Below are 18067 nucleotides of genomic sequence, written 5' to 3'. Positions count from 1 at the left end.
CCAGGTTCTAGATAATGTAACCTCAACAAGGATAAGTTGAGGTTGGACTTCTTTTCTTCTTGTTCTTGGTTCTGGGGATAAGCAGATGCGAAGTTATGGGAATTTGCAATCCCCTACCAGTTTCTAATGAGGAAAGAATGTTGTTTATTGGAAGAACCAGGAGGCTAAAAAGCATACTTATACAATAGTTGAAATCCCCACCACCAGTGGAAAAAAACAGTGCTTGCACGAAGCTGGAATTTACAGAATTTTGGCTAAGAAGGGGATTGAGAAGGAATATGGAAGAATGTAGCGAAGTATCAAGTTTTGGGGAAAGTGAGAAGTGAAGATAACTAGGTAACTGTCTTGAAAATAGCACTCTAAAAAGACAGAGATTTATCATCTCTCTTAAAAGTTACTTTGCTCTCTAAAGAATGGATATTTAAGAAAGAACAGAAACAGAAATACTAATTAGGAGACTAATTTACAGGAAAGAGAGGACAATAGACTGAACAAGGGAAATAATTAGACAGTTCTTGCACAGAATTTAAAATTAGAGAAAAGAGGACTTCCTGAAGAATTGGATTTCTGGAAAGAAACAACTGAGAGAATAATGAAGAATGACTTCTGAATGTTTGGCTTGAGCAAAAGGGTGAATGTTGGTGCCATTTATTGATATAGGAGAGCCCAGCAGAGTTATAGGTATGGGTGCAAATCCAGAGCTCATGCATGAACATTTTATTTGAAATATGTGCCATCAAAGTGGAGATGTTGAGTGGGTTCCTGAAGGCAGGTCTCTGGAGTTCAAAGAGTGGTCAGGGTAAGAGGGCAGGGAGTCATCAGATAGTGGCGAAGTCTCTGCAATTCAGAGATGAATGACAGCTGAAGAGGGCAGATCAGCCACCTATCCACCTTCATTCTTTCCTCGTGCTGAGTTCTCTGCCCATACAATGTGCTTCTCTAACTCTCTACACTCATCCATGCTGCTGCATTGTGTGGAACGATGTCCATTCCTTGTGAGCCCACAGGTTGCTCACTCTTCAGGACTTCATGAAGGATGACGTCACTCTCTTTCTCCACCACCATGTTGGTCATTTCTGCTTCCACTGTTTCCTGTAGTTCTGTCTGTATGCAACACACAGATCTTTGTTATTATTTTACATGTTTATCTCTCAAATTCAAAATCAGGCACTTTTAAGGTGGGGCTAAAACATGTCACAGTGCTGGGAATAGTGTATATGTTTCTATATGTGTGTGTGTGTACATTTGGATAGGTATTTGAGTGTTCAGGTGTATTTGTAGACAGATGTATATGTATGCATATGTGTACATATATAATACACCTATGTACACACTATATTTATAGAAAATTATGGAACATATATACTATACAGTATATATAAAGTCTATATACTGTATTAGAGCATATAGTGTGTACATATATATAATATAGTATAGTATTCCTAGTATTAGACACACTGATGTCATAATTCATATATACACAATTTCAGTGTGATGAGCAGATGGATGACTGGATTAAAAATGAATAACGTTACTAAACACACAAATATTTCCATGATAACTTCTAGGTAAAAGCTACATTGTACCAAGACTCACATAAAAATTGACCATATCAAATGCATTTCATCTCCAGAGACCATTTCTCAAACAGATAGAAATCTCAGGTTCTGGACCATTTTTGGATGCAATATTTCAAATAAACCTGCCTGTTTGGATACTACATTTTCCCAGGGGTGGAAAGTCATTATAAGTAAACACTGTGCCTCTCTCTGCAGGTCCATCACTGCCTTTCCTAAATTCAGACAAATGTTTAACACATTCTCTTCCCCTTCTGAATGAGGCCTACTGCCCTGATCAAAGGCAGCTACAATGACAGGGTCCTGCTAGCCTAAAAATAATAAACATCAAAGGAGCCGGTGAGACACATGGCTCCTCCCTCTTACTCTCATTTAATTTGTCCCGGTTCCCCAAAACCTTGCCAGGAGTCTCTACATGACAGTTCTAACCAGTATCCACATTAAGCCAAAAACATCAAGTAACTTATTCTCTGACTCACATATGAGTGTCATATAAGACTCTTCTCTTGTTTTGCTTAGTTCCCGGCAAACATACTAACATAGTAGGTATGAAAAAAAGAAACAGGGAAAAGCAATATGGGAATTATTTGGTAACTTCACTCAATGGAACATTAGATAACATTTCAAGCAGTAATTTGACCAGTGTAGTATTAAGAAACACAGGCATGCCACATGTTTTGTGGCCCCCTCTCCACACCTATATATGTACACACACTATTCCCAGTACTATGATGTATTTTAGTCTCTGGCTTTAAAGTACCCAATTTTGATTTGGGAAGTAAATATGTAAAATAATTGCACAAATATATGTGTGTTGTATACATAACTACACAAACAGTGGAAGCAGAAATAACATCAATTTATAACAGTTTAACTGTACACATTCTCCTTAAAAACAAGTATGTATATGTGCAAGTCATGTAAACATAAAAATAGTCAATCTGTTAGAATGAGACATAGTAAGTTTTCTTAAATTTCCATCACAACAGCAAAACTGCACCTACAATAGAAAAAAAACTTAAAAACTAATTCAAAAGTCAAACTGTTTTGTACATCGTAGTTTAAACACTATAGTCACATGCACGTGGGTAAGAAGATTTGCCATGTAATTATCCCAAATCAAAAACTCACTCTCCCTCCATAGTGTCTTGACATAATATTGTGCTTGTTAGGTCATGATCAGCTCGGAAAACATGACACAGTCACTTAACTATTGTTGGCTGCATGTGTGGATGTGAAGTGAGGGGACATCTTTGCACTCTTCAGCCATGTCTGTCCCCAGTACATTATGGCCTGCAGTTCCACAACATAGTCACAGTCTGGCTGGAGTTTCTCCAGGATCACAGAATTTTGAAACTAGAAATTAAGAGAATATATCCAAACCGAAATACAAACCTTCCACACCTCTTATCTTCATTGCAAAATCTCATGTGTCATTATGAAGCATACCAAGTTCTGATTTATCTTTTGCCAATTTTTCCTTATGTTTGGAATGTGAAAATCCAATTTTACTGCTGATCAAAATAACCTCAGCTCAGGTGTGGTGGCTCATCACTGCAATCCCAGCATTTTGGGAGGCCATGGCAGGAGGATCACTTGAGCCAAAGATTTTGAGAACAGCCTGAGCAACATAGCAAGACAACGTTTCTACAAAAAAAAAAAAAAAAAAAGCTAGCTCGGCATGGTGGTGTGCATCTGTAGTTTCAGCTACTTAGGAGGTTGAGGCAAGAAGAATGTTTAAGCTCAAGGAGGTTGAGGCTTCATTGAGCTATGACTACACTACTGTACTCCACCCTAGACAATAGAGTGAGACCCTTTCTCAAAAAATAGAATAAAATAAAAAATAAAAATAAACTTCATAGAATGGCCAAATGTATTTTGAAAATAATGTTTTGAAACCAATTATTCCATCCTCTGAGATAGTATGGAAATGAATCATTTTGAGCCTTCTCCTGTCTGAAACACCACTTCTCAGAGAAAAGAGAGCTGTTTGTAATAAAGTAACAGAGGTTTATGTTGCCACATATCTGGGAAAATTATGAATTGGAATTAATTATAATTCTTTGATATCTGTTTTGAATTTACTAAGAGCAAATTTCCACCAAAAGTTATAACAACAACAACAAAAAATCAACCTGATAAAATCCTTCAAGATTTTATTTCATAATGTATTGGGCAGGGGACTGGCGGGTGGGACCTATCAGCATTTCATCATGTCACTTTTTGTTCTAGATTCCTAAGTGATTCCCCAATTTCAGCTCTTTCAGCTCATAAGATCAGTGTGCATTACCATTGTTACTTGCAGCAAAATCCTTCAATATGAAAGATGGAACTGTCAAAAAATTTTGTAAAAATAAAGTGAAAATAGTATAATAACTAAATATCAAGAATATGGACTTGAATAACTAAATATCAAGAATATGGTTTTATAGTTCTAGAGGGAATAGATATTGAAATCTTTCGTGCAAGAAATACTCTTGCTTTCTTTTCATTTCTAAACATTTGTTTATCTATGGAATTCAACTTTACATGTGATGGGAAAAGGTGTTTATTTAAATTTTATAACAACATAAAGAAATGTATAATAAAAGGAATCCCAATAACTATTTTTATGCAGTAAGCATTCCAAATGATACAAGATGTTTGCTATCATGAGTCTCATTGAATAAAATGGTTCAATGAAGATTTTATTTCTTGGCATCTGGTGAATAAACCATTCCAGATCCCTTTAATCAATGAGAAGAACACATTGTGAGGCATACCCTTCCTACACTGTTTAGTGCCCAGTGATTAGATTACAGACGGAAACACCTTGCAACAGAAAAGCCTGAACATTTGCTCTTCCATTTATTAGGATCTCTCCCTCAAAAACAAAAGGAAAGAAAGAAAACCTAAAAGTAAAAAACTGAAGCACATTTTGCATTATATCATTTCTATGACCAGACAGATAAGATGGGGACTATTTAAATTGTTTCTTTGATTTCTGGAGTTGTGACTGCCATTTAGATAGGGGTAGGTCAATGGTCGAAATGCAGTTGTTGCTGCCTAAAATAAAAAAGGTGAAACAGCTGGCATGCCCCTGCATTTTGTGAACTTCCTCAGCAGAGAAATGAATGGGAGGGAAGCTTTCCTGCATCCATGGCATCTCTCAGTTTAGCAGAGGTTTCTTTTTAGGCCAGTTGCCTTGAGTGGAAATACCTTTTGTGAGAGCAGTCCTTCCTCCAGTTCCCACTCACCCCACCTGTAGTCCTTCTCCACTTCTTCTTTGTTGGGATAAGAGACTTACTGCTGACTGTCCAGCTCCAAAAGACCTTGTAGTGATGCACAGGGATGTCCGGCTCCTTGGGAAGATCCCAAACTATAGTGACAGTCACACTCCCATCACTGTTGACGGTGGAGTTGGTCAGCCGGAGGTTAGCAGGTGCTGGTGGGGCAGATGGATCTGAAATCCCAGAACAAAGACACATCATATGACTTCAAAAACTAACATCTTTGGACATGTAATGAGTACATAGTCAACATGTGAAGCATTGTTTTTTATAAGTAGAAAACCTGAAAACAGCAGGGGGCATGAGGGCTCATGTCTATAATCCTAGCACTTTGCAAGGCAGAGGTGGGCACATCTTTTGAGCCTAGGAGTTTGAGACCAACCTGGGCAACATAGTGAAACCCTGTCTCCACAAAATATAAAAAATTAGCTGGGCAGAGTGCATGCCTGTGGTCCCAGTTACTCAGGAAGCTGAGGCAGGAGGATTACTTAATCTGAAAAGGTGGAGGCAGAAGTGAACTGTGATTAGCACCACTGCATGCCAGTGTGGGCAAGAGATTGAGACACTGTCTCCAAAAAGTGTAGAAGAAAAGTGAAGCTGAAAATAAGTTATCAAGTAAGATCTCCTTGTTCAGCCTCAAAATAAAAATCTAAAAAATGGTAAGATAAATTTGTTTGCTCCAAATTTGTAATCCAGAAGGATCATTTTAGGTATTTCCATACCAAGGCAACCCAGCCAAATTTTTAACCTGCTGAAATTGATACCGTTTTGTAAAATACAATAAAATTCAATGTGTGTGAATTGACATTAAATAGGTAAGCAACAGAGAATACCTTTGAATACTCTAAAAAGGAAAAGAAATTCAGCTCACACAAATAATTGTTTTCACCTTAGTGGCCCTGTAGCTAGTGAGTTTTGCATCAGCTAAGAGTAATAAAGATAGATCAGAAAAAAAACTGCACCATTTTTTATCCACACTGTACACTGGATGACTTACCAGTAGCATTCATTTTTGTGATTGTACCGTTTCTGTTTTGTCTCATAAATGAAAACATTTTCAGATGTCAAGAGAAAGGTCAGGTGCTAGAATTACCACCTCACAAATCTCCACTGAAAATACGTATTGGAATAAGACTAAATATAGTAAAACTGGAGGGTCTTTATTTCATTTTCTGTTAAAAATTGAGCAAGTGGAGATGCTGCCCACCAACAGTGATTTACAGAGGGTTTCATTTCAAGACGCTGTCACAGGAAGATGCTGTCAATAATTCTAACGCCATCTGTGTTGGGGGCTCCAAAAAGTCATATCTAACTTGATACAAATGAAGAAGGCTGGAGAAAAAATATCCCATGTTTTTAGTCTCAGTTGTTTGTGGTTTTGAAATGATGGAAACATAAGTTATTTTTTGAAAGTTCTTGCTTTCCTCTATGATATATAATGTCTGGGCATTTAGTTAGGTTCTTTTGTTTTCTAGAAAAGAAAGCTTCATTGTATTTTTTAGGTAAGAGGCTAATTGAAAGCATATGATGTGATACTGTTAAGTCAAGTCATTCTCTCTCTCTCTCTTTTTAATCAACTTTTAAGTTCCAGGGTATATGTGCAGTCTACGCATGTTTTTTATGGAGGTAAATGTATGTCATGTTGGTATACTGAACAGATCAACCTATGACCTAGATATTAAGCCCAGCACCCATTAGCTGTTCTTCCTGATGCTCTTCTTCTCCCACCCCCATCCCCAGCAGCCCTAGTATGTGTTTCTCCCCTCCATGTGTCCATGTGTTATCATTGTTCAGCTGTTCAGTTCCCATATACAAGTAAGAACATGCAGTGTTTTGTTTTCTTTCCTGCATTAGTTTGCTGAGGATAATGGATTCCAGCTCCATCCATGTCCCTGCAAAGGACATGATCTCATTCCTTTTTATGGCTGCATAGTATTCCATGTGTCTATGTCCCACATTTTTTTTTTTATCCAGTCTACTGTTGATGGACATTTGGGTTGATTCCACATCTTTGCTATTATGAATAGTGCTGCAATGAACACACATGTGCATGCATGTTTATAACAGAAGGATTTATATTCCTTTAGGTATATACCCATTAATGGGATTGCTGGATCAAATGGTATTTCTGAATCAACTTGTTCTTATTCAATATCAGGAATCTCTGGAATGTCCAACACTTATACTGGAATATGCTGATTTCCTGAGTGCAGGTGGGACCCAGGAATATTTTATATGAAACACACAGGTAATACTGTGATAGATGACCTAACAAAAGTCATCTAGTAGGGTCAAAAGTAGACAAGTACTACACCAGGTGGCTATAAACCATGAGGTCTGAACATCACAATATGTAACGAGGAAATATTTGCTCATGTTGTTATTAGGATGGGAAGCACCCCAAACCTGGAGGTTTGGCAGGGCCATCTGAGGACTCCCTCAGTCATAAATATTGACAACACTGATCACTTTCTTCTCTTAAAAATGCAGGCTTCACTTGCTTTTCAGGACACTAATAGATTTTCATTCAGTTTCAATGGAAGCTACTTCTCAGCCCCATGCTCCGTGATCCTTAACATCCCATCATCTCTAGACAGGAAAGTGTTCTACATCTGAATTCAGGGGTCTCTCTCTTCTCATCTACACTTGTTCTCTAGGGATCTCATTGGGTGTCACACTTTTAAAAACATCTTTGTGCTGATGACTTTCAAACTGATATTTTCACTGTAGACCATACCCCTGTAGGCAGATCCACTCATTCAAATATCAAAACTCAAAAAATATCTTCCAGCAGCTCTACTTGGAGGTCTCAGAGTCATCACAAAACTAATGTGTCCCAAAGCAAAACCATGATCCTTGCACACAGCCCACCACCCATACATACCCCACCACACACAACCCACCACCACCACCATCTCAGTACATGGAATTGCTCTTTCCAGTTGCTCTGGCCCCAACCCTCGAAGTCATACATTTATTTTTCAGTCACATCCCTTGAACAAACTGTGTTAGCACTACCTTTAAAGTGTAACAGGAATTTAACTGCCTTTCACCACTTCCAATGCCCTGGGCCAAGTCACCAATCACCTCTCCCTGACTACTGCCAAAAGCTCCCCACTGCCTCCCTAGAGGTTTTTCTGAATACAATGGTCTAATGATTCTATACTGCACATACCATCTCACTCCTGTGCGCAGAAGCCCCTTACTTGGAGTAAAACCACTAGGAGTCTCCTGAATGCCCTACAACCTGTGCCTCAGTCACCTCCCAGAGCACCTTTCCTTTGATCACCTCTGCGCCTCATCCCAGCCACACTGGTTCCCATGCTATTTCTTGGAAAGGAAAACTGGGATACTACTGAAGTTTTTCCTCTCCATTTGCCTAAACACTTTCCCTGATGCCTCCATGGCTGGCTCCTTTTCCTGCTGCAGGTCTACTAAATGTGACCCTATTTACAATAGTTACATATGCTCCATTTCCAAAAAAAAAAGTCACCATCATTATGCCTTGCTTCATTATTCTCAAGCCCTTATTACTAACTGTTATGGTAAATACTGAGTGTCAACTGGATTGGATTGAAGGATGCAAAGTGAGGCTCCTGGGTATGTCTGTGAGGGTGCTGCCATAGAGATTAACATTTGAGTCATTGGACTGGAAAAGGCAGACCCTCCCTCAATCTGGGTGGGCACCCTTCTAATCAGCTGCCAGTGCAGCCAGAATAAAAGCAGGGAGAAGAACGTGGAAAATTTAGACTAGCTTAGTCTGTCAGCCTACATCTTCTTCCTATGCTGCATGCTTCCTGCCCTCAAACATCAGGCTCCAAGTTCTTCAGCTTTGGGACACGGACCTTTGAACACAGACTGAAGGCTGCACTGTCAGCTTCCCTACTGTTGAGGTTTTGGGACTTGGACTGGCTTTCTTGCTCCTTAGCTTGCAGATGGCCTCATTTTGTTACCTCACCTTGTGATTGTGTGAGTTAATACTCCTTAGTAAATTCTCCTTTATATATACATCTATCCTACTAGTTCTGTCCCTCTAGAGAACCCTAACACACAAACTGACTTATTAGATACCTTATTTGCTGTCTGCTTCTACTCACAATAATGAAAGCTCCTGGAAAGGAGGAATGTTTGTTTGTTTTTTCACATCTGTATCTCCAGAGTCCAGAAGAGTACCTAGCACACAGTATGTGCTCAGTAAGTAATTGCTTAACGAATAAATGAAGGACAGGCTCCTAAATGTTAGCTTTGATTTGTAATGTAATATTCCGGTTTCAGGTTCAAACTCTATCAATCAGAATTGCTAAATCACAAGATCCTAAGGTGAACTGCAAAATCAAAGGAGTGTTCTTCCCAGTTTGAAATAAAACAATTAAATAAACTCCCCTTCCTCTGGTGTAGGAGTCAATCTTTAATCTATAAAAGGGAGCTACCAACCTTCCTGGGAGGGAACCAATTTACAAGTGAATCATCACTTCAAGGCAAGAGAAGAATTAAAATGTGTAAAGATAATAACAGCCATTAATGTTCTCAGCAATGCACCTGAATATCTACATATGAAAATAAGTAGTCACATGAATTTTCCAGATATTCTAGGTTCATAAGGAAAACCTCAAAATTATCTCCTCTTCTAAAGAAACTCCAATATTTAAGAAGGTCACTGGTACTAGGAATTTAATCATCTTCTTTAATTTATATCATTCATTACATCATTTCCTGCCCTGGAAAATTTTCTTAGATGTTATTGTAATAACCCAGAATAATACCATCTAGTTTATGAAACATTATAAAACATGAAACAACACAATTTATGAAAATAACTTTTGAGAAAACAATGCTTTCAAAGATATGAATTAATAATATTTTCTTGAAATTTTCTCAAAAGGAAGGCCCATTTTGAGTGTATAATACCAAAATGGCACACTTCCATTACGAAGATGATGCACTCCCATCTCTTTCTCCCTCAAAACAATCACTATAAAATTGTAAAACCAGGCCAGGCATGGTGACTCCTGCCTGTAATCATAGCGCTTTGGGAAGCTATGGCAGGAGGACTGTTTGAGGCCAGAAGGACTGTTTGAGGACAGCCTACGCAATAGCAAAAGACCTTATCTCTACAGAAAAAGTAAAATTAGCTGAGCATGGTGTCATGTGCCTGTAGTCCTAGCTATTCAAGATGCTGAGGCAGGAGAATTGCTTTAATCTGGGAGTTCAAGGCTATAGTGACATATGACTGCACCCCTGCATTCCAACCTGGATGACAGAGTGACATTCGTCTCTTAAAAAAACAAGAACAAAAAGAAGATAAAACCAAAAGAGAATGGCAGAGATCACCTGTTTATTGCCGTGATTCTCCTCTGTAAACTAACCATTCATTTATCTACCTATTCACTATGGGGTTCAGGTGAGACAGGGTCAATCCAGTTTGTCTAATCTGAAGCATTTTACTCATTCTTTATACTTAATACTTGATAACAATTAAGTATTAAGTGCTTGATACTTAAATACTCATATATTTAAGCCATTCTCTGCCTTCAAAACTGGTTCCCTACATTATGAAACAAGGTATATTCATTTGACTGAATTATACAGAATATTTTCTTTCCTTATGCATGATATTTTAATTGTTTCAGAATTTTGAAATGTAGTTGGAGATTTCCATGTGAAATTTACATATATATACACACATACATACACATACATACATGCATACACATATATAGATATACATATGCATAGACAGTGGCTGATGGCAGCCAGAGAGCCAGGGAGGGAAACTCTGTACTGTATGTTATTATAAAGCCCTAAGAAATTTTACAACTTATTTCACATTTTTTTAACTGGTGAGGGTTTTAGGGGTCAGAGAGGTAAACAGATATGTCCAAGGTCATTCACATCATTGATGGCAGAACAAGAAGTGTGACAACAAAAATGAGAGAAAGATGAGGTGGAGGGTGTAACAATACACAACTCTATGAGTCACACTCTACATATGTTATATTCCACTGTCATAATGAGGGAAAATGTCCCTACAGAATGCAAAAATTCAAAGTCTTTTAATGGGAAAAGTGTCTATTACAATAGTCTAGTATAGGCACTGATAGTATTTTCCCAAACAGGGCCAGAGAGGAAAGATTTTAGGCTTTGTGGACCATATGGTCTCCGTTAGAGCCATGCAACTCTGCCCTCATAGCTCAAAAGCAGTCACAGACAATATGTAAGCAAATGAGTGTGGCTATGTTCCAACAAAACTTTATTTGCAAAACCAGGTGGCAGGCCAAATTTAGACTCTGGGCCACAGACTGCTCTCTCCTGATTGGGAGCATTTCAAAGAGTGTTATACCATTAGGTTTAGGAAACTTGACGTCAGCACTGTTTATCCCTAATTTTACAAATATACAGTTGTATTTTGTCTATTAAATGTTAACATTATTGTTCACATTTTCAAGATGCGGAAATTGAGGATCACAGTTTAATTCACTACTTCAAGAGCAGAGGTTGATTTACTACCTCTTCAAGTGAGAGGATGGGAGTCATACCACAAGACTAGCACTCTCCTAACCCTTCCTCTGACTCTCAAATCTGGGCATTTTGCCCCAGCTCACTTCTCTTTCTGTTTGATGCCAACTCCTTCCTTATGATCTTCAAAATTATCTGCAGAAACACACTACAGAGAGCAAGCACATTTTCAGAGATAGCTGAAATAGCTGTATTAGATCCTTCTATGCTATAGAATTGTGTGATTACAATGTAAAATATGCTACATATTTAGCATGTATACCCAATTTCAGCCTTGAAGAAAAATAGTTTTTATTGATGATCATATGTGGTGCTTTCAGCAGAGGAGGATGAAACATTTAGATTTTAAAAAGACAAATTTCAAGTTTCATCACTGAACCTCTCGTGTTTCATGATAAAAACAGGCAAACTAACAAGTATGAAGGACTGACGTGATGGAAGGACTATAAGTCTATGTTGCATAAAAGTGACAATAAAATCACTTGTCACCCTTGCAGAAATGCAGGCCTATTAGTGCACTGACATGGAATTTCATGGGAGAAGACCACTTCTGTTTGTCCCGGGAGAAATGCCATCACTTTTTCTGAGGCAGGCTCCTCTGACTTTTTGAGATAACACCTTTTGTTAAATACAGGAACAGAACCCACATTAAAAAAAAAAATGCATATTAAAAAAAACTAAGTAGGCTATAAAGAGAGCAACGATTATAGATCATCAAACAGAAACATGCACATGCACACACGGAGAACAATACCTATTTCAAAAAATGAATGTGGACTTTACTTATTTCATTTCTATCAATAATGTCTATAGATTAAACTTCCCACTGAAATGCATCATAAGAATACCTTGTAAGGTATATAACTTTTGTCAAGTGCAGTTATATTTTAAAAACACTAATATGCCTGTGCTACATAGTTTTAAACTAAACACAGATTTGGTTCTAATAAAATTTAACCTTTTCTTTTTCCTTTCCAGTCTTAGCAGTTGGGGTAGTATTCCTTCTCCATTTAAAAAAAAAAAAAAAAAAAAAAAAAATCTTAGCAAAGCTGCTGAAGCTACACTACAGGCAAATTTCCAACTATTAAATAGTTTCAAGACATTTGTACAGCCAAGCCTTTTGCCCATTGGAAATGGCATAACCTGAGCAGCTGTGGAACAGAGTAAAAAGTCATGGGTCCTCACAGGGCAACAGGTAACTTTATTACCACCAGTGATGTCTGCTCTAGTTTTGCTGACACAGTAATGCATGCATGTAGTAACATCCACGTGATACTTACATGCTGTAAAAACAATGTTGTCTGCTTCCTTTTCATTTGTAATGTATCCTACACACATGAGGGAAAAAGATAGTTGAAGAACTTGGAGTTTGAAGAGAAATGAATATGATGACTAAAAGATATTATGCTAGGTTAAAGATAATTTAAGTTGGATTTTTACCTGTTTCTTCATAAGATGCCTTAAAAGTATGTTATTTTGTAATGTCAAATTGATAACTAATTTCAAATGAACAACATGTTTGCTTGCTTTCGGCAACATACCAAAAAAATGAATTTGGATTTTCCCGTATACAATCCACAAAATTTGAACTCTTCCTTCTTTCACTACCCATATTGACACCACGTGGTCATGGTAGCCAGAAACAAACACATTATTTCCCAAATTCAGCAAAGTAGTATATACTATTTTTTAACAGGTAGCAGCTACTTCACAAAATACATTTCCAATACTAAGCAGCAATGTATGTATTTTTTTACTCATTTAATAAATATCAACAACATCATGGAAAGGTTAAACACCAATTTATTGAAAAAAGATAAACAACCGCATTGTGGAGCCCACAGTATTTTTGTATTTGTAACCCTGACTCTAAACTGGTTATTCATAAAGTTTGAGTTCTCTGTTGGTTAGACATTAGTGGTCTTCTCATTCCAAGAAGTGGGCAATAATGTAAAGCTTGTCAGATTTTGGGAAATGAGAAAGGAGGAAAAAAAAAAGAAGAAACTAGAAAGGGATGCCTGTTTGATTACCTCTGTACCTCATTACCTAACACTGTGTCTGGACTCAGAGCAAGCTCTGCCAGCATGCAAACCAGATATGCTAGGAACAGCTGCAGACAGTGACTGACTGCACTGGTGCTAGAACACCATAACACCATTAACCCCCTTCAGCGAGGAGCTCTGAGATGTTTGTGCTCCACAAACAAGTTTTCTATATTAGGCTGACTTATCACAACAGCAGTAACAGGCAAAGCCCAGACCCAAGCGAAGTCTTAGTAATATTGTCAAAGAAGACAGGGCTCAAAGGAATGTGCTGTGGAGACTCTGCCAGTACTCCCTCAACATATGGAGAAGAAAACAAATTTTCCTTTCTCCTGTGATATAAGTAAACTTATGAGTTTATAGATTCCTGTTTTGTGTAAGTAGTAACTTCAAGTATTCTGTTTTACCTAAGCAGCACAGTGAAGGCTGTAATACATGACTGAGCAGGCCTGGGCTGCAGCCATCTAGGCACCGTAGTGAAGGCTATGAGACAAACCCATACAAGGCACCAGAGCAAGTCTAGGTAACAGCCATCTGGACTGCATAGCAAGAGTCACATGTAATCCTGAGTTATGAACCCATTACAATTTGATTAACTGCCTTTGTTCTGCCTCTTTATCCTTGTTTTCATGTCACTACACTTCATGCCACTGTAAACTGCTCACACTCAAAGCCTTCACTTGGATCAGATTCTGAAGGTGTCTTAACTTTGGTGGCAATCTTTTTTTTGTCAGACTTATGTTTCAAGGCAGCAAATATCAACTTAGGTAGGAATATGCAGACACACTAACACCTTGTGCTCAGAGCATTTGTGCTGTTTGTTCCAAATGGAATGGGATAGAAAAGTTTAGGTAGACCCTAGGATCTAGCAGGATTGATGGCTCAGGAGGTACTTTGAAGGTAACTTACTCGGTACAAGGAAGCAGTCCCACATTCTTAATAAAGAGATGAAAAGTAGAAATGAGAACTAGGCATTAATCTGTTAAACTATTAGTCATTTTTAGTTTTGAAGCAAATTTCCCTTCTCAAGTGCCAGGAGGAAATACAGTATAGAGTATTTAAATAAACAAATATAACCGTTATTGCATACTCTTACAAAAATTAATGATTTTGTCCATTCTATATTCATGCATTTCTTCTGGTAAAGGCAAGAGTTAGCAATAAAAATATTCAGAAACTGTATTCACCAAGAAGAGGAAAAGCATGAAACTAATTTACCAACCTATGAATAACTTAGAATTTACTATAAAAACAGATGGGTTAAGTCTAAGTTATGTGAAAATAAATGGGTTAAGAAAAAATTAAATAGTAGCCAATCTATTTTGGCAAATGTATTAATGTACATTTGTAATAATGTACTAATACGTACATTACTAATGTACTAATACAAATACTAATTTTGTATTTTAAAATAACTACAATGAAGATAAGGACAAGAAGTCTGGCTTTTCCATGAGAAACAGCTTTATAGCTCATGAATCCCAAGCAGTGAGTCTAAACTAAATGGAACTCATTTTATATATCTTATTCTGTTTAATTTTACTTTTATTTGCTGAGGTATTTATAGTAATGAAAATGAACAAACAACAACAACAAAAAACCCTTCCGCCATTCCTTGACATAGCCTTAAGTTGTCAAAGCTGGATCTCTACCTAAATCAAATACAATAGAAAATTGCTTAGGCTTTGCACAACTGCTACAATGGAAGTGGTCATTGTTTTTTTAAAGTAATTATAAACCACTGGAAGACTGGCACAGTTTCAGGTCTAGAGCAAACAGGGATAAATGCGCATTTATTGGATGAAAATGCACCATTTTTTGAAACATAGCAGTCATTGCAGTCATAATTAATATGTTGTTCTAGCTCTTCAGGTGGACAAATACTCAAAATTTACATTTCTGTAAGTCTTAGTTTGAGGTGCATCCCAAGTGTTAGTTCTTGTACTCTTATAAACCAAAAATGTAAACACTGAATTCATAGTAGATTCCATTTTCAGTAAAGGTGCATCATAGAATGATAGGAGTTTAATGAATCAATAAAATGGTGGAAGACACTGTCTCCAGGACACGTATGTCTAAAGGAGACTTAACCACTTCACTAACAAGATGGTGGCACCTCTTTCCCTACCTTCCTCAATGAGGCTCATCAAATATAGAAAAGAGCCTCGCTGGGAAAAAATGTCTTTAACAACATTTTTGAAATATGTAATTTTCACACCATAAAATTTTCTCATCTTAAGTGCTCATTGACTTTTTAGTACTTACTGTGTTGCATAGCCATCTCCATCACTGGGTTCTAGAATGAGTCCATCACCCCAAAAAGATCAATCCTTCATGCTTTACTGAGAAAATTTAAAGATAGAAACAACAACAACAAAATTTTCTGCCTTTACCTTCTGTTTTTATTACTCATGTTTCATTTCCTCATATATTGAACAAGGATTTGTTGAGCAGCTATTACGTGTCAGGTACTGTTCTAGGCAGTGGGAATAATAAGTAAAAAATAAAACATATCTGCTCTTATGTTTTCTTTTTTACTTATTATTAGAAACCAACATGCACACTCATCCTGACTGGATGCAAGGAGAAACCGTGGACAAGATGAATAAGGAAAATACTAAGGCAAGGTAGACAGTCTTAACAGAAAATAAGAACAAAAATACAACACGGGAAATGTGGATTTGTTTGCTTGTTTGTTTATACATATAAGTAGCATGGTTAAAGATGGTTTTGCTGGAAAAGAGATATTTATATAAAGAAGGTGAGCCAGCCAGTCTTTCAACAATCTGAAGGAAGAGCATTTCCCCGGTCCAAGACCAGGTAAATGCTAATATCCTGAAGCAAGGGAAAGAATAAAGTGTTCAGAGAATGCAGAAGTGCCTAGTGCATTGAGCAGGAAAACAGGGAGGGTAGCAATGAAGTCTAAGAGGAAGGAGAAAGGGGGGTCAACTGGCTCTTAAAATCCATTGTAAAGAACATGGCTTCTACTCTGAGTCAGGTGGGGGAAGCTGCTGGGACACATTGAGCAAAAAACTGACGGGAAGTGGCGCAGATTTTAGTAGGATCACTCAGGTGGCTGCGTTGAGAGAGGATTAAAAAGGAGGGGATCCAGAAGTGGAAATTGGTAAGCAGGGATGAGAGGCCAGGGTCTGAAACCCAGGATCTGGAAGTGGGGATCGGACAGCAGGAATGAGTGACTAGGATCAGGAAACAGGAATCCAGAAGCCTGAAAGGCAGAAGCCAAGAGGCAGAAGTGGGGATGTGATTAGGAAGCTAACACTATTCTCAGTTAAAGATAGAACTGAGCTGATTAGGGGAAACACAGGGAAAGGTGAATCAAGGCAGATCTGAGGATCTGTGGTGGCTTGCAGAAAATGTTTAGAGTGGAGAATGACTGCAAGCCTCTTTTACCACAAACTGCTGCAAGAGCAGCATTGCCCATTACTTAAAAGGAGGCTATTGAGAAAAACAGTGCTTAAGGGGATGGTCCTATTTCCCAAAGGGAGTAATCATTTATCAATCACTGTGACTGCTATGCTTTTGGCCTTTAAAAAAAGAATAGTTTTTTCTAAGAAATAGATCAAGTACCAAGCTGCAGGATACTTCCAATTCCATAGGATTGCAGTTCAGATGCATGGGTAATAAAGGAAGCTAAAGACACAAAATTAACTTTACCTCTACCTTTAAATTTTCCCAGTAAGCTCTAAAGGATATTATTGGGATGATGGACTCATTCTAAAACTAGATGATCGTGGCCGAGGCAGGCAGAAAACAAGGTTAGGAGATCAAGACCACCCTGGCTAGCACAATGAAACCCATCCCTACTAAAAATACAAAAAATTAGCTAGGCGTAGTGGCAGACACCTGTAGTCCCAGCTACTCAGGAGGCTGAGGCAGAAGAATGGCGTTAACCCAGGAGGTGGAGTTTGCAGTGAGCTGAGATTGTGCCACTGCACTCCAGCCTGGATGACAGAGTGAGAGTCTATCTCAAAAAAAAAAAAAAAAAAAAGAAATTAGATGATGATGATGGTTGCACAGGTTAGTAAATACTAAAAATCACTGAACTGTACACTTAAAGATAAGTGAATTTTGTGACATAAAAATTATATTTCAATAAAGTTCTTTAAAGCATTTTTCCCAGTAAGGCTCTTTTTAACGTTTGGTGAGAATGAGAAACAGATGTGGCCCCACTTTGTTAGTGATTAAGTCGGTTTTAGAGATCATAGAAGGAATGTCTACCACCCTTTGTCTGATATGTTAAACCTGTCATTCTGGGATTCATCTTTATTTAAAATGTAATGGAATCTTCCATTAATTTTGTGCAGACATTTTTGGTTTGTAAGATTTGAAGAATTAAAGCTTGGAATGTTCCTCAGGATGAGATACGTGGAAGTGTGAATTTTGGGTGTATTTGTAACCATGACAGAACAACATTTTAATGATAACTGCAATAGTTGCATTTTCCATAAATAAAAGTCCACTTAAATTTGGGAGATACAGTTCCCATTCTAGATTATTACCAGAAAGTGTCAGGACAGCTTGGCCTTCCTACTGTCATGACCCTGGGGCTGTCAAAAGACCTCTGCCCAGATCCTGAGAATAGCAAGGCCCTATAATGAATCATGGGAGCAAAACCACCTGCTCGCCTTCATTGCACAAGAGG

The 18067-nt window shown here is 37.8% G+C and overlaps 1 long non-coding RNA gene across 1 annotated transcript; it reads right to left on the bottom strand.

Moving 5' to 3' along the window:
• Positions 1–702: 702 nt before the first annotated feature.
• LOC116272376 lies at positions 703–5203 on the bottom strand. Its single transcript, XR_004181082.1, has 2 exons — positions 4864–5203; positions 703–1104 (listed from the first exon to the last, which is right to left on the bottom strand). It is a non-coding gene; the product is annotated as an uncharacterized LOC116272376 (long non-coding RNA).
• Positions 5204–18067: the final 12864 nt, after the last annotated feature.

This window comes from Papio anubis, chromosome Y, assembly GCF_008728515.1.
Source record: "Papio anubis isolate 15944 chromosome Y, Panubis1.0, whole genome shotgun sequence".
In the NCBI taxonomy this organism is placed as follows: Eukaryota; Metazoa; Chordata; class Mammalia; order Primates; family Cercopithecidae; genus Papio; species Papio anubis.
The sequence above is the reverse complement of the archived record's forward strand: the minus strand, read 5'-3'. Positions and strand labels throughout refer to the sequence as shown.